The sequence below is a fragment of the Hippoglossus stenolepis genome, chromosome 4 (assembly GCF_022539355.2).
Source record: "Hippoglossus stenolepis isolate QCI-W04-F060 chromosome 4, HSTE1.2, whole genome shotgun sequence".
In the NCBI taxonomy this organism is placed as follows: Eukaryota; Metazoa; Chordata; class Actinopteri; order Pleuronectiformes; family Pleuronectidae; genus Hippoglossus; species Hippoglossus stenolepis.
In genome coordinates this window covers 7,980,764-7,992,250 of record NC_061486.1, presented here as the reverse complement: position 1 = coordinate 7,992,250, position 11,487 = coordinate 7,980,764, and positions in this window count along the sequence as shown.

The window sequence follows — 11,487 nt, the reverse complement described above, 5'->3', positions numbered from 1 at the left end:
AATGAAGAAGTGTTTAGAGTAATAATACGGATGCGGCCGACCCAATCCAGGCGCCCAGTGGCCGCCAGTAAACACAGGCCAGTTGTCCAGTGATCAGTTGGGCTCACAGTGTGTGAGCACCAGTATATCCAGAGGGAGAATTTCATACTCAAAGATGAAATCATGGAGGGATGAGAAGAGCCTCCTTCCTGGAGCAGAAAGATTACGGAGTTAGCGAACATAAGGACAAATATGGATGTGGTATCATGAGGAAGATAAAACACCATCAAGGGTTTGTTGGAGTGTTCAAACCGAAGCGCCCGCTGACCTGTGAGTGTAAAAAGCTGTTTCTCTCAGGTATTGTCTCGCCCTCATCGTTCAGCCGTCGCTGGGTACTGGTCAGAACTGGCTCTGCTGACTCGCTGTCCTGGCAGGGACGTCTCTGTCTATTCAAACCTAATGAGCAACAGTACATCTTAACCCGATCACTGCATTTCTACTTAGCTTGTAGTCCACTGAACCAAAATCAATTTGAGCTCAATCTATAAGCGCAGGTAGAAGAAGAGCAGTAAATTCTCAGTGAGTTGTCATTCAGACAGTTTGCTCTATCAGTCTGTTGCCCATTATCTGGCTCAGCTCTGTTGTCTGCTGCTTGATGTTATCACTCACTCACACACACTCACACTCACTCACACACACACACACACACACACACACACCCTCACTCACACACACACACACACACACACACACACACACACACACACACACACACACACACACACACACACACACACACACACACACACAATCGTGTCAGCACACCGCTCGGTCGTGCATAATTCCCTCTGATCCCTCTGATTTTATTACGTATTACCTTGAATGCCGCTTGCTTTTTATTAACTCTCACTTCCCGGCTCCTTTTGCACACACGATACTCTTTAAATCAACAGTAATTGCAAACCAATGAAAAACGTGATTTAAAAATATTTTTATCGGCCCCTACGCACGTTGAAATGTGTCGTTATGACCACATCACCGAGGCAAACTAAATAAATTTGCTTTTTCACTCTGGCGGAGCGGCGCGGCCTTACAGCTGCAGTTTTAGCTCCTTGTTTTCAGTCGTTCGTGATACTGCCGCTGGCGAGCCGGGAAAACAGCTGAGGATAATTGAAATCTGTCATTAAACAATTTTGATATTTTGCAGGAAAGATGCTTGTTTATCGTATTTATCCGCTGCAGCATTTCAGTGGCATATAATGCAGGATTTGGCCGGTCTGTGATTTAATAGAGGCGGCTAGGGTCTCACAGAAATAATTGCTTTTGCCTGCATATGCATGAAGCTTCTAGGCAAAAAAAACCCCAACTAATCTAATACTGGTTTTGTAAGATACAGTATATACACAGCCTCTGGTGGGTTTTGGGAAGACGAGGACGCAAACGCTCCTTCGTCTCCAACCATGACAGCTTCCTTCATGTTGATTAAACAAAAGTCTAAAATGTGTAATAACAATAATATCGTAAATATTATTCATGCTTTTCTAGTCTTAAAACCACTCAAAGCTTTTTACACTGGAGTCACATTCACCTGATCACACTTCTACATTTAGCACTTCTCGTTCAAACACTGACGGCACAACCACGAAATTTGGGGGCTCAGTGTCACGGATGACGCGTCTCCTCTTCCAACCAAAACATCCTGGGTTCTGACGCTGCCGTCTTATGCCGATGGCGCCACTTTGGTGGGAGAATCTCTCTCACAGTAGCAATAGCAGGATTGCGCGGCAGTATCGAGATCCCACCGATACATGCCCTCATCCAATGGCAAGTCTCAGCTGTTAATCATGATGTTTCACCCATTAAAACCAGACTTACCAGAATAATGAGCACATGCATCCGTGTGATCAGATGTACCTGAAATGATTGACACCATCTTTTTGACTTGTACTTTGACGGTCAATGTCCCACCTACTAACATGGAGGAGGCGGCAGTATTTATGATCTACATCATGTTGTCCATCTTGACCAATAAGACACTTTGACATGTGGGAATCGACCCACTGATTCTCTGCTTATTGCTCAGCCTCCTAAACTACAGAAGCCCTTTGGGGATTTGGCACAATGTGGCGGACTGACTCACCAGCAGTTTTCATAGCGGTATCTCTGTATTCACACACTCACACACACACAATACAAGCTAAATTGCTGGTGGTGTGTTTGCCCCCTGAGACGACCGAGCGTCAGACCTATTCAACGTGAGTCGGCAGTTTAGTCTCAACAATTTGTTGCCCGCTGATATCAACAGCGCTACTCGACTGAACCCGCAGATAACATTACTCACAATGTTTTGTCAAATCCACACCCCACCAGCTCTCTTTAGCCGCATTCTTCAGAAAAACCCCTGACGGTTTCGCTGAAGAAGTGACGTCCCTACAGGCTCAGGAAGCCATCATGGAGGATTAGACCGGCTGACAGATACGTCAATATTTATACGGACGTCCACGATGGCATGTGGGCTTCTCTTTTATCCAGAAACAAGCAACATCAGCCCCAGAGGTCTGCAGTGACAGCTGTTTGCCGATGCAGCCACTGATTTGTCAAATCATATTTTTGGGTTGTTTTTTTTAATGCAGGTAACAGGTTGCTGGGGGGGGAAGATACGGAACATGCTCTGTTGATTGTATTAACAGTGAGAGACCAGTGTACTCACTATAACCAGGGGCGTGGCAGCAGGGTGGGCAAAGAGGGCGATTGCCTGGGGCCCCGAGCTGAGAGGAGGCCCCTGAACAGGAACCCCATGATCAGGAATGTCCAGGAGGCTGCATGGTTGGAAACCCCCTGATGAGGCCCCATGCCACTAGTCTACTAACTAAATATTCATAATTTTAAAGGTTTGGTTAAAGAGTAGAATGTTTAAATGTGTGTGTATGATGTAACGTGGGATAGTGGGGGGGTTTGCATTGATTTAAATACTTTACTTTAATCTATGTGTATGCACAGTATGACCTTTATAATTACCTCCGCCAAGGAGGTTATGTTTTCTTCTGAGTTTGCAGGATTAAGCAAAAACTCAAAAACCCCATTTCAGTTTTGGTGCTGATCTGAATCAGGAAATCCAGGAATTTTTTTATTTTTTCAACATTGCGAGACGTGATGAGATGTAGGGCCCCCAGGTCGATTTTGCTTGGGGCCCCCAAAGTCCATTGACAGACTTCAACTGAACAATGTAACATAATTCAGCCCTGAAAGAAATCTCTCATCAAGCTCCTCGTATTTTTTTTGGACTCCATCATGAGGCCGTTAATTCCTGTGTATTCTGCTGGTGCTGTTGTGCTGGATCACATTATAGTTTAATGGATTTCATATTTTGTGCACCGGCGCTTTCATCAAAGGGGAACAAAACAAAGACCTCGCTGGAAGACTCCTCAGTGCATACACAGTGAGTGGGGTTTAAAGGGTCATGTCACTAAATCATATGAAGCATTTTCTCACTCCTCATATATCTGAGTCATGGTGCATATATATTTTTTAAAGAAATCCACAGCTCAGACTCAGGCCTCACCCCAGAAGAATGGAGGTGAATGGAATTCTGTTTATGAAGCTCAAAAAATTCATAATGACATCACAACAAACTCAGCACCATCGAGCCTTTCGAAAACAATGCCTGGGGTTCTGTGGTTAATCTGCAGACTTTACTGTGAACTGTGAGATATATTCACTTGAAAACATGGTCCACACACAACAATAAATAAAACCTGTGTACTGTAAAGCTCCAACTTCTCCTTAATGCAACAGAATGTAATATTGGTAAAATAGCACGTTCACTGTTTTAACAATTAAAGATTCAAACTCATAAATTATAAAACACGCTTCACTGTGGCTCAGTTCAATAAATACATAGGAGCAGAACCTCAAGTGAAGGATCATTTACAGAAAAGACTTATGTGCACGTCTACGTCCAGGGTCATTACCTTTAGCTCCGTGGAGACTGGACAGATATAAAGTCGCTCCAGAGGAGGACAGACTGTTAGTTGTGTGAAATTGAGATTTATTCCTTGTTCTATCGTCTACGAGGACATACAGGGTTTACTTTTTAGTATAATGTCCTCTAATGGTCTTCATTTCTTTTGGCTTGATGATTATGGAAAAACTAGAGTGAAGCTGCAGGAAATGAATTTTGTTATTACAAGTTTGAGGAAAAAGACAGAATATTTTGTTTACGACTGAGCTGTAAGAAAAGACTTTATTTTGTAATGGTACTAGTGTTGATTAAACCCACGAGCGCTGGGTACTCTGCCTGCAAAAAACAACAACATAAGAATGATAAATTAATAATGACCATTATGATCCATAATAAAATAAAGTATAACCAGTAGTTTATGGGAACTAATGTCGACAACTGTGTAACTGATGTTGCTTTGGTCAGTTTGCGGATTCTATGATATTTCTTGTTCTTCAATTAAAGTCGCAATAACAAGCTTTTGCACATAAAAATGTTGTGCGCAGTTAATGACGGGCGGGAACTTAAAATGAGAAAACGAATGATATTAACTACCATATAGAGTCTTTCATATTTACCATTACTCTGTCATTGTCTCTCTGGTAATGGCAACAGATGCCTGTTGTATTTAGAGCCATCAGCCATCACCTGTCCTATAAAACAGGATTTCAAAGAAATAAAGCTGAAGTAATTAAATCAAAGCCAACTTTTAGGGGGCATCCATTGAAAAAAAAAAAATGCTAAAAATGCTATTCTTTCTCCCAGTTCATACTGTAATAAAATGATCACATGTCCACCATTATTTACAAAATACTGTATCATCTCCCAGTCTGATATTTGTATTACATCCTCTGCTTCTTTTTATTCCCAGCAGAAAGTGTGTTTTCTGTCCCTCTGCTGTAACCTCGTGTTCAACACAGTTTATTCATAACAGAAAGAAAAAAAATAACAATCTCCCAGAATCCCCAGGGACGGTGGCAGCGCTCGTGGTGACACCAGATCCTGGGCTTATTTCTTTATCAGGACGGTTCAGGGTGCAGAACATGGCAAGGGACAACAGCGGGTCCTGTGTCTTTAAACAGAGAGTGTGCACCCCAGGTCTTATGGGGTTGTTGTGGAGTTCAGAAGTGACAGGCATGAAAGAGAGGATTTAGATGTGGAAGCAAACATCTCTCCACCTGGCTTTGAAGCCTGCGAGTGAGGCCCCCGCCGCCACCTCGCTCTCTGCTGCGAAGCTTCCAGCACATATCCTCAGGTATAAATCTGATATGTTTTTACCGCTGCTCGTCCACTGGTTACCTTTCCCCCTGTGTGGTTCGATGCTGAAGCTGCAGATGGAATAAACAGTCCGGAATTCTGGCCAAACACACGCGGACCATTAAATTCGCCACCCCCCTGCGGCTACTTCACCAACGAAGACTTCAAACGCCAGCCAGGAAACACACAGGTCACTGCATGGCCAAATCCAGACTTCAATTAGGCAAAAACAAAGGGTGCTAGTTGAGTCTCCGACTGGCTCGAGGAGACATTCCCACCCACACAGCAGCATTATCTCTCCCACTACAGACACGCATGCATCGCCCGCAGCCCCGCACAAGACACACAGTTGGCAGTGGATGCCCTATGGTGGACGCTCTTGTTTAATTATAGCTCTTCAGAGTAACGCTGCACCATTAACTTAATTTTCCCTCGTTTATGGTTCGCCATAAAGCATCCCTCAGCTTCTACCCATATTTTCAGTGTGTTGATTTTATTAGTCAAACACGGAGCACAATGGCGTGTGCGTAGGAGCCGCAGGGCGTCCGCCGAATTAAAAGCGATGGAGTCGGCGGATCGGAAGCTGAGACACCTCGACAGCTGGGTTGTGAGTTTTGTGGCGCGGTTTCTTTGCCTTTTTTCCGGGATGATAATGTGAGAGACGATATTTTAGAAGTCGCACACTAGAAAAAGACAGAAGCACAAGCGTTGCCAGAACTCCCCACTTACCGGCTCTGCTTGTTGTGTTGCTGTTAGGACAGTGCTGATGTGTCAAACTGACCAAAGAGCTGAATGCACAGAAATGTTCCTTTTACTGGTTATTCGTGTAATAGGATGATCTGACACTTTCAGATGAATGTTTGACTCTCTGTCGAGCTCCAGTTGTTAAAGCCTGGAGTGTGTGGTCCAAACACATCCTCTCTGAACCCAGCTGAATGCTTTAAATGAGACAGTGATGATATGAACAGATTAATGCATTCGCACGGCCGGGAGATGGTAAAATGTAACTTCCAGCCTTCATTCTGCAGCAGCTTTTCCCTCCCTCTGCGCCGAGCTCACACACTAAAGGGTTTCTCCACGTTCAGCCTTGTTTTCAAGGGGTGTGTAGAAAGATGTCAAAATATCATCTCCACCAGGAAGTGTGTGGAGCTGCCTGAGCCGGCGCTCTGTCAGCTCCCGGTACGCCGCAGTCGCTCTCCGTGTTTCATCGTGTTCCAGAAACAGGAAAAGGTTCCACTGACAGTGAGTAAATAAGCCAATTGCTTTTCACTTTGCGAGGAGGAGGGCAACTCGAGGAGGGGGTTTGTGTAAATTGAGCGCTGTGCAGATGGAGGGAAAGAAATTGTGCATTACACAGGGCATGAAGAGGGCTGGACCACTGAGACATACTGTAGCAGGGCCTGAGGCTGCAGCCTCCCGCTCTGGGGGTGACTCTTCCCCCGGCCTGACCTACTTGACATGGAGATATAATCTGTATCCCAGGGAGAAACTGAGGAGCGAGAAAATTTGTTTTTCCCAACAACATCTTGGCATAAACTCAGATAACCATGTCTGCATGCAGGAGTTCTACTTGGACTCCCATTGCACCGCGGAGATAATGTGCAGGCACTCACGGAGGACAGAGAGGCAGGTGGATGGATGGGAGACACAGTATGACAATGTAAAAAGGAAAGTGAGTGCAGTCTGGAGTGTTTCAAGGGACTTTGGGAGCCGCAGGCAAAAGGGACCTGCAGGGAAGAAACGCATACCAAGAAACATGGTATTAAACTGCATCATTCTAAACCTCACAACGATTCTTTTAGTCTTCAACTAAACCTCTAAAGCTGAGTTTACACCACACAACTTGCCGTGTTGTGATCTGGAGTCTTGCAGTCGATATGAGTTCACACTACATGACTGACTGACGACCATTCATCACACGCTACACTGTTTTTCACCAAGCGAAACTCGGACTGGTCTCACGAAAACACACTGTGTCCTTCTGTGAGCAGGATGATGATCAGGCTGGAGGAGAGGTGATGGGCTCTGATGAGCTAGGGTAGGCTGATGTTATTGCCAACTCAGACTCGACACCCAGGAAGTTGGAAATCGGATCGTACGGAACTCGACGGCGAAGCTCTCTGATCATGTCTTTGAAGACGGACACAATGATTGACGACTGCAGATCGGGCAGCTTTTGTCTGCGACTTACAAAACTCGATAGTGACCGGCAAATCAGGCTGAAGATGGTGTAGTTTGAAGTAGGTTTGAAATTATGAAGATATGGACAGAAACCAGATGGCATGGGGCGCGGTTTGGGGGTTTCCTGCCATGGTGTTGATGCAGCCTCCTGTACATACATAGCCGATCATAGAATTTAAGGGGGCTCCAATCATCAGCCATCTTGGGGGCCACCTCTCAGATTGCCTGCAAAGCCCCTGAGCGAAGTGTACTACAGAGAAGGGAAGGGAAGCATCGAGGACAGGAACAAGTGAGTCTAACGTAGAAGTACCTTTCTTCAGTTATGGTGCCCAGGAGGCACGAGCACAAGAACACAGACAAACTGGTACAGGTCACAAACTCAAGTCAGAACAAAACTGCATCAACATTTCTCTCTAAAACAGAATGAAAGCCCCCAATGCATGAAAGAAGTGACGATAAGAGAGAGAGAAACAGAGGACGGTAGGGGAAGAGAGGCACGGAAGCAGCACGGGCCCAGTTACATAACTAACGCCTGTCCAAATCCCACACCACAGGGACTATTAAAAAAAAAGAAGAATTCTCTGGATGGAGGCTGGAAAGAAGAGCAAAGCAAAGTGGTGTAGAAGTGGGCAGGCAGGGAGGGAGGGAGGGGGGAGGAGAGTGACTGGAGGGTGGATGGAGTGATGATGCACACGAGCTGAACTGTACAGTATCAGCAACACAATAAATGATGGTTCATGATGCTCTCTCAGTTCATTCAGGGAGACACAAGTGTTGCCGGAGGGGGAATAGAAAAACTAGACACGTGCATTGTATATTTGCAGCGTGGCGATGGGCTCTGACAGGTTCGCTCCTCGCACCGTCTGATCACTGGGGTTTCTTGACACTTGAGTGAACTCGGGGATGATACCACTCCTCAGTAATCAGCGGTGAGCCGTTCTCATTCAAAGCAACGGGTCGGCCAATTAAAGAGACCCTCGACAAGGTCAGCCCCACCTGTACATACGGAATGAAGCGGAGCCGGTCTCAAAGCATCGGGCGTCGGCTCCTTTGTGAGGTTTACAAGAGCAACGCCAAACTTCAAAGTTATTTTGATATCGGAAACCACACGAGGAATAGTAATTTCAGTGACGTGCGGAACCTTTGATGTTTTCCCCTTTATTTAATTTTATTTTTTTGCTCCGTCAATGTAATGAGTATCCGAGAAATATTCCAGCAGCAGTATTCAAAACACCCCTGTGGTGCTGATCTAATCATTTAAAAAGAACAAACTCAACATTGTCTTTTCTAATACATACGAAAACCAAGCTGAACCTAAAAGGACAAATAGTGGCTGAAGGGTAACGTGTGGACATAATGTCGAGGGAATGGCTCAAGTTTGGCCGAAGAAAAAGGTTTTTCTTCCTCTAATTCTGCAGAAAAAAACCATTCACATTTATAAGCAGTATTTATGCCGAGAGACTGGACTCAACACAAACAGCTTCTTCAGAGGATCTTGAGGATCAGCAGTGCAGAAAGTCACTGTTTCTGTGGCGAGGGCAAGTAAATCACCTACAGACGACAGACAGAGATTTACAGACAGAGGAAAACTAAACATCAGCTCTGACACAAACCCAACCATCTACTTTTCTCTTCTCTTATACACGTGGCCTCTAAATGCATCTTTTCCCCCCCTGCTCTGAAAAGTAAAGAGGTTATGGGAAGAAATAATAATAAAGAAAAAATAATTATCAGAGTAGTCTCAGTGAAAAGAAACATTGTCTGCTTGATAGTAATACGATGATAATAGGATTAATAGGAGAATAAAACATTAATTTCTTCCAAACTGGCTGTGCTCCAAAACCGGTTTCTAATTTCTTTTTGTTCAAATTCTTAATACATCTCAGCCCTGTTCTTCTTTATATCACTTATGAATGAGCCTGAAGGTTAGGATGTTGAATTACAGATCAGAATTTAAACAGGTGAACAAATAAACCAGTGGGTGTTCCAGTGGAGGGTGGATTGTAGAAAGCACTTTGTCATGGTCCTTTTCGAACCAGAGATCAAACCATTGTCCATCTCATACACTTCTACCTGAACTGTGTAATGCATAGAAGATTGTGTAAAAATTGTATAAAAGTATATAATCTCTGGGATAAAGACTTGCCACCATTCACAGAGCCTGAGTGATAATATACTATCACAAGAATACAGCTCTGCGACTATAGTTGTGAGGGAGAAACAAAACAAAGCAGTGAAACCAGTTGTTATTGTGGGTGTTTCAGAACGTCCAGCTCCAACAGCGACACAAAACAACAACACAAATTCACCACATGTCCCTGTAATCGACTGCAGGAGAGGACAAACACTTTATCTATATACGCAAATCCAATTCAAGTGGAAACAGGATAGGGAGGTGGCGAGACACATTTGTATCCACGCGTTCAATCCGAGCCGCTTTTCAGAGGCAACAATGGATTATTACTTTATTTGATTGCAACAATTATCGGAACAATTTCCACCTGTCAGGCATTTCGACTGTCGGTGCAATTTTTCCAGCAAACAGCCTCTTTCTCATTCTCTCCCTTGTCTCCAGCACGCCCCCCCCCCCCTGCCACACCAGACAAAGAGGGCAATGGCAACGCTGCATCCACATGACCAGTGTTTGCTCAGCAGGTTCCTCAAACCAGACATGGCTGCTCTGCTGCTTATTCAAACACAAAAGTCTCGCACCTGCCCCGTCTCCTGCATATAAGCAAATAACCCGGGGCACAGGAAACGCACCAGACTCATGAATCATGACAAATACACACATTGCTTAACCCCATTCATTACAACAGTACTCCAGGGGTCCCTTCACCTCGGCCATTTGTCTCCATGCTGTCAGGGCCACAGGGTTGTTGTTTCTTTTTCTCTACACTGAGTAAAGCTTAAAGTCTCAACACTCGACAAGTGCAAACAGAAAGCAGCAGCAACTAGTATGGCTCAGAGTACAGAGCACATACGTCAACAGTCCCCTTCACTCCAAATAACACACTCTAAGATAACGTACGTATATATTTGTCTATTTTTTTTTTTTTTAATCAAGGACCTTAAATTACTTCAAAGGAAACAGGTGAAAATGTCAAAAACCTTGCAACGTTAAAGAAGAAGGAAGAAATATGCCAGATTTTTGCGCATATGTGCCAAAATTTAATGAGTTCTTTCTTGGTCCGTGTCTCATCCTTCCACCGAGTTTCGTGGAAATCCCTTCACAAGTTTTTGTAATCCTGCTGACAAACAAAGGGACAGGGGACAAAACACAGGCGACTGCCAATGATTTACAGATATGTTCGTTAAAAAAACATATTTGTGACTGAACCCTTTGGATTCAGGTCGCTGCAGAACAGACAGTTACAATACACTGAATATCTGTAACGGCTTCATTACACTATAATTATAGCTTGATTTCCAAATTAACTTGGTGTTTGCTTTAAACAAAGATGACTCAGAACAAGCAGGTGCCATTATCTGCATGTACACACACACACAGGGTTACATACAGGCAACATGGGGAATAAATGGTACATGTTATTCTCAGACTGTATTACAGTTTCCTGGTGAGTACACCAAAAGGATTTTTTTTGTTACACAATTATATAATAGTTTATAATAAAGGGTTGATAAACATTAGACCTATTAATATGAATTCATACACATGTCAAAGTCTGTGGCATCATCAGCCACCCTGATAAGTATCTTATTATAGTATCGTAGCTGTTGTTAGCAACACCTCGCACTGAAATCTTTTAACACTAAATGTCTCTATGAAATGATGTGAAGAATGCGAACGTGAAAAGCAGCTGATGAAAACGTTCGATACCTCTGTAACTACAGACCGTTTCGATCCACCCGGCATCTGATCTTCAAATGATGACGGAGGCTGTGGACTGAGGCTTAAAGATCAACACATCGACAGACATGGTCGCGGACCACAGATCAGCAGCTGTCGTTACACTGTGCCTAAGGTGCTCCAGCTTGTGGCCAATTAAATTCAAACTAAATCGAGATAAATACGACTTTATTCTTTATCGCAGCGGGGTGACGCTTTG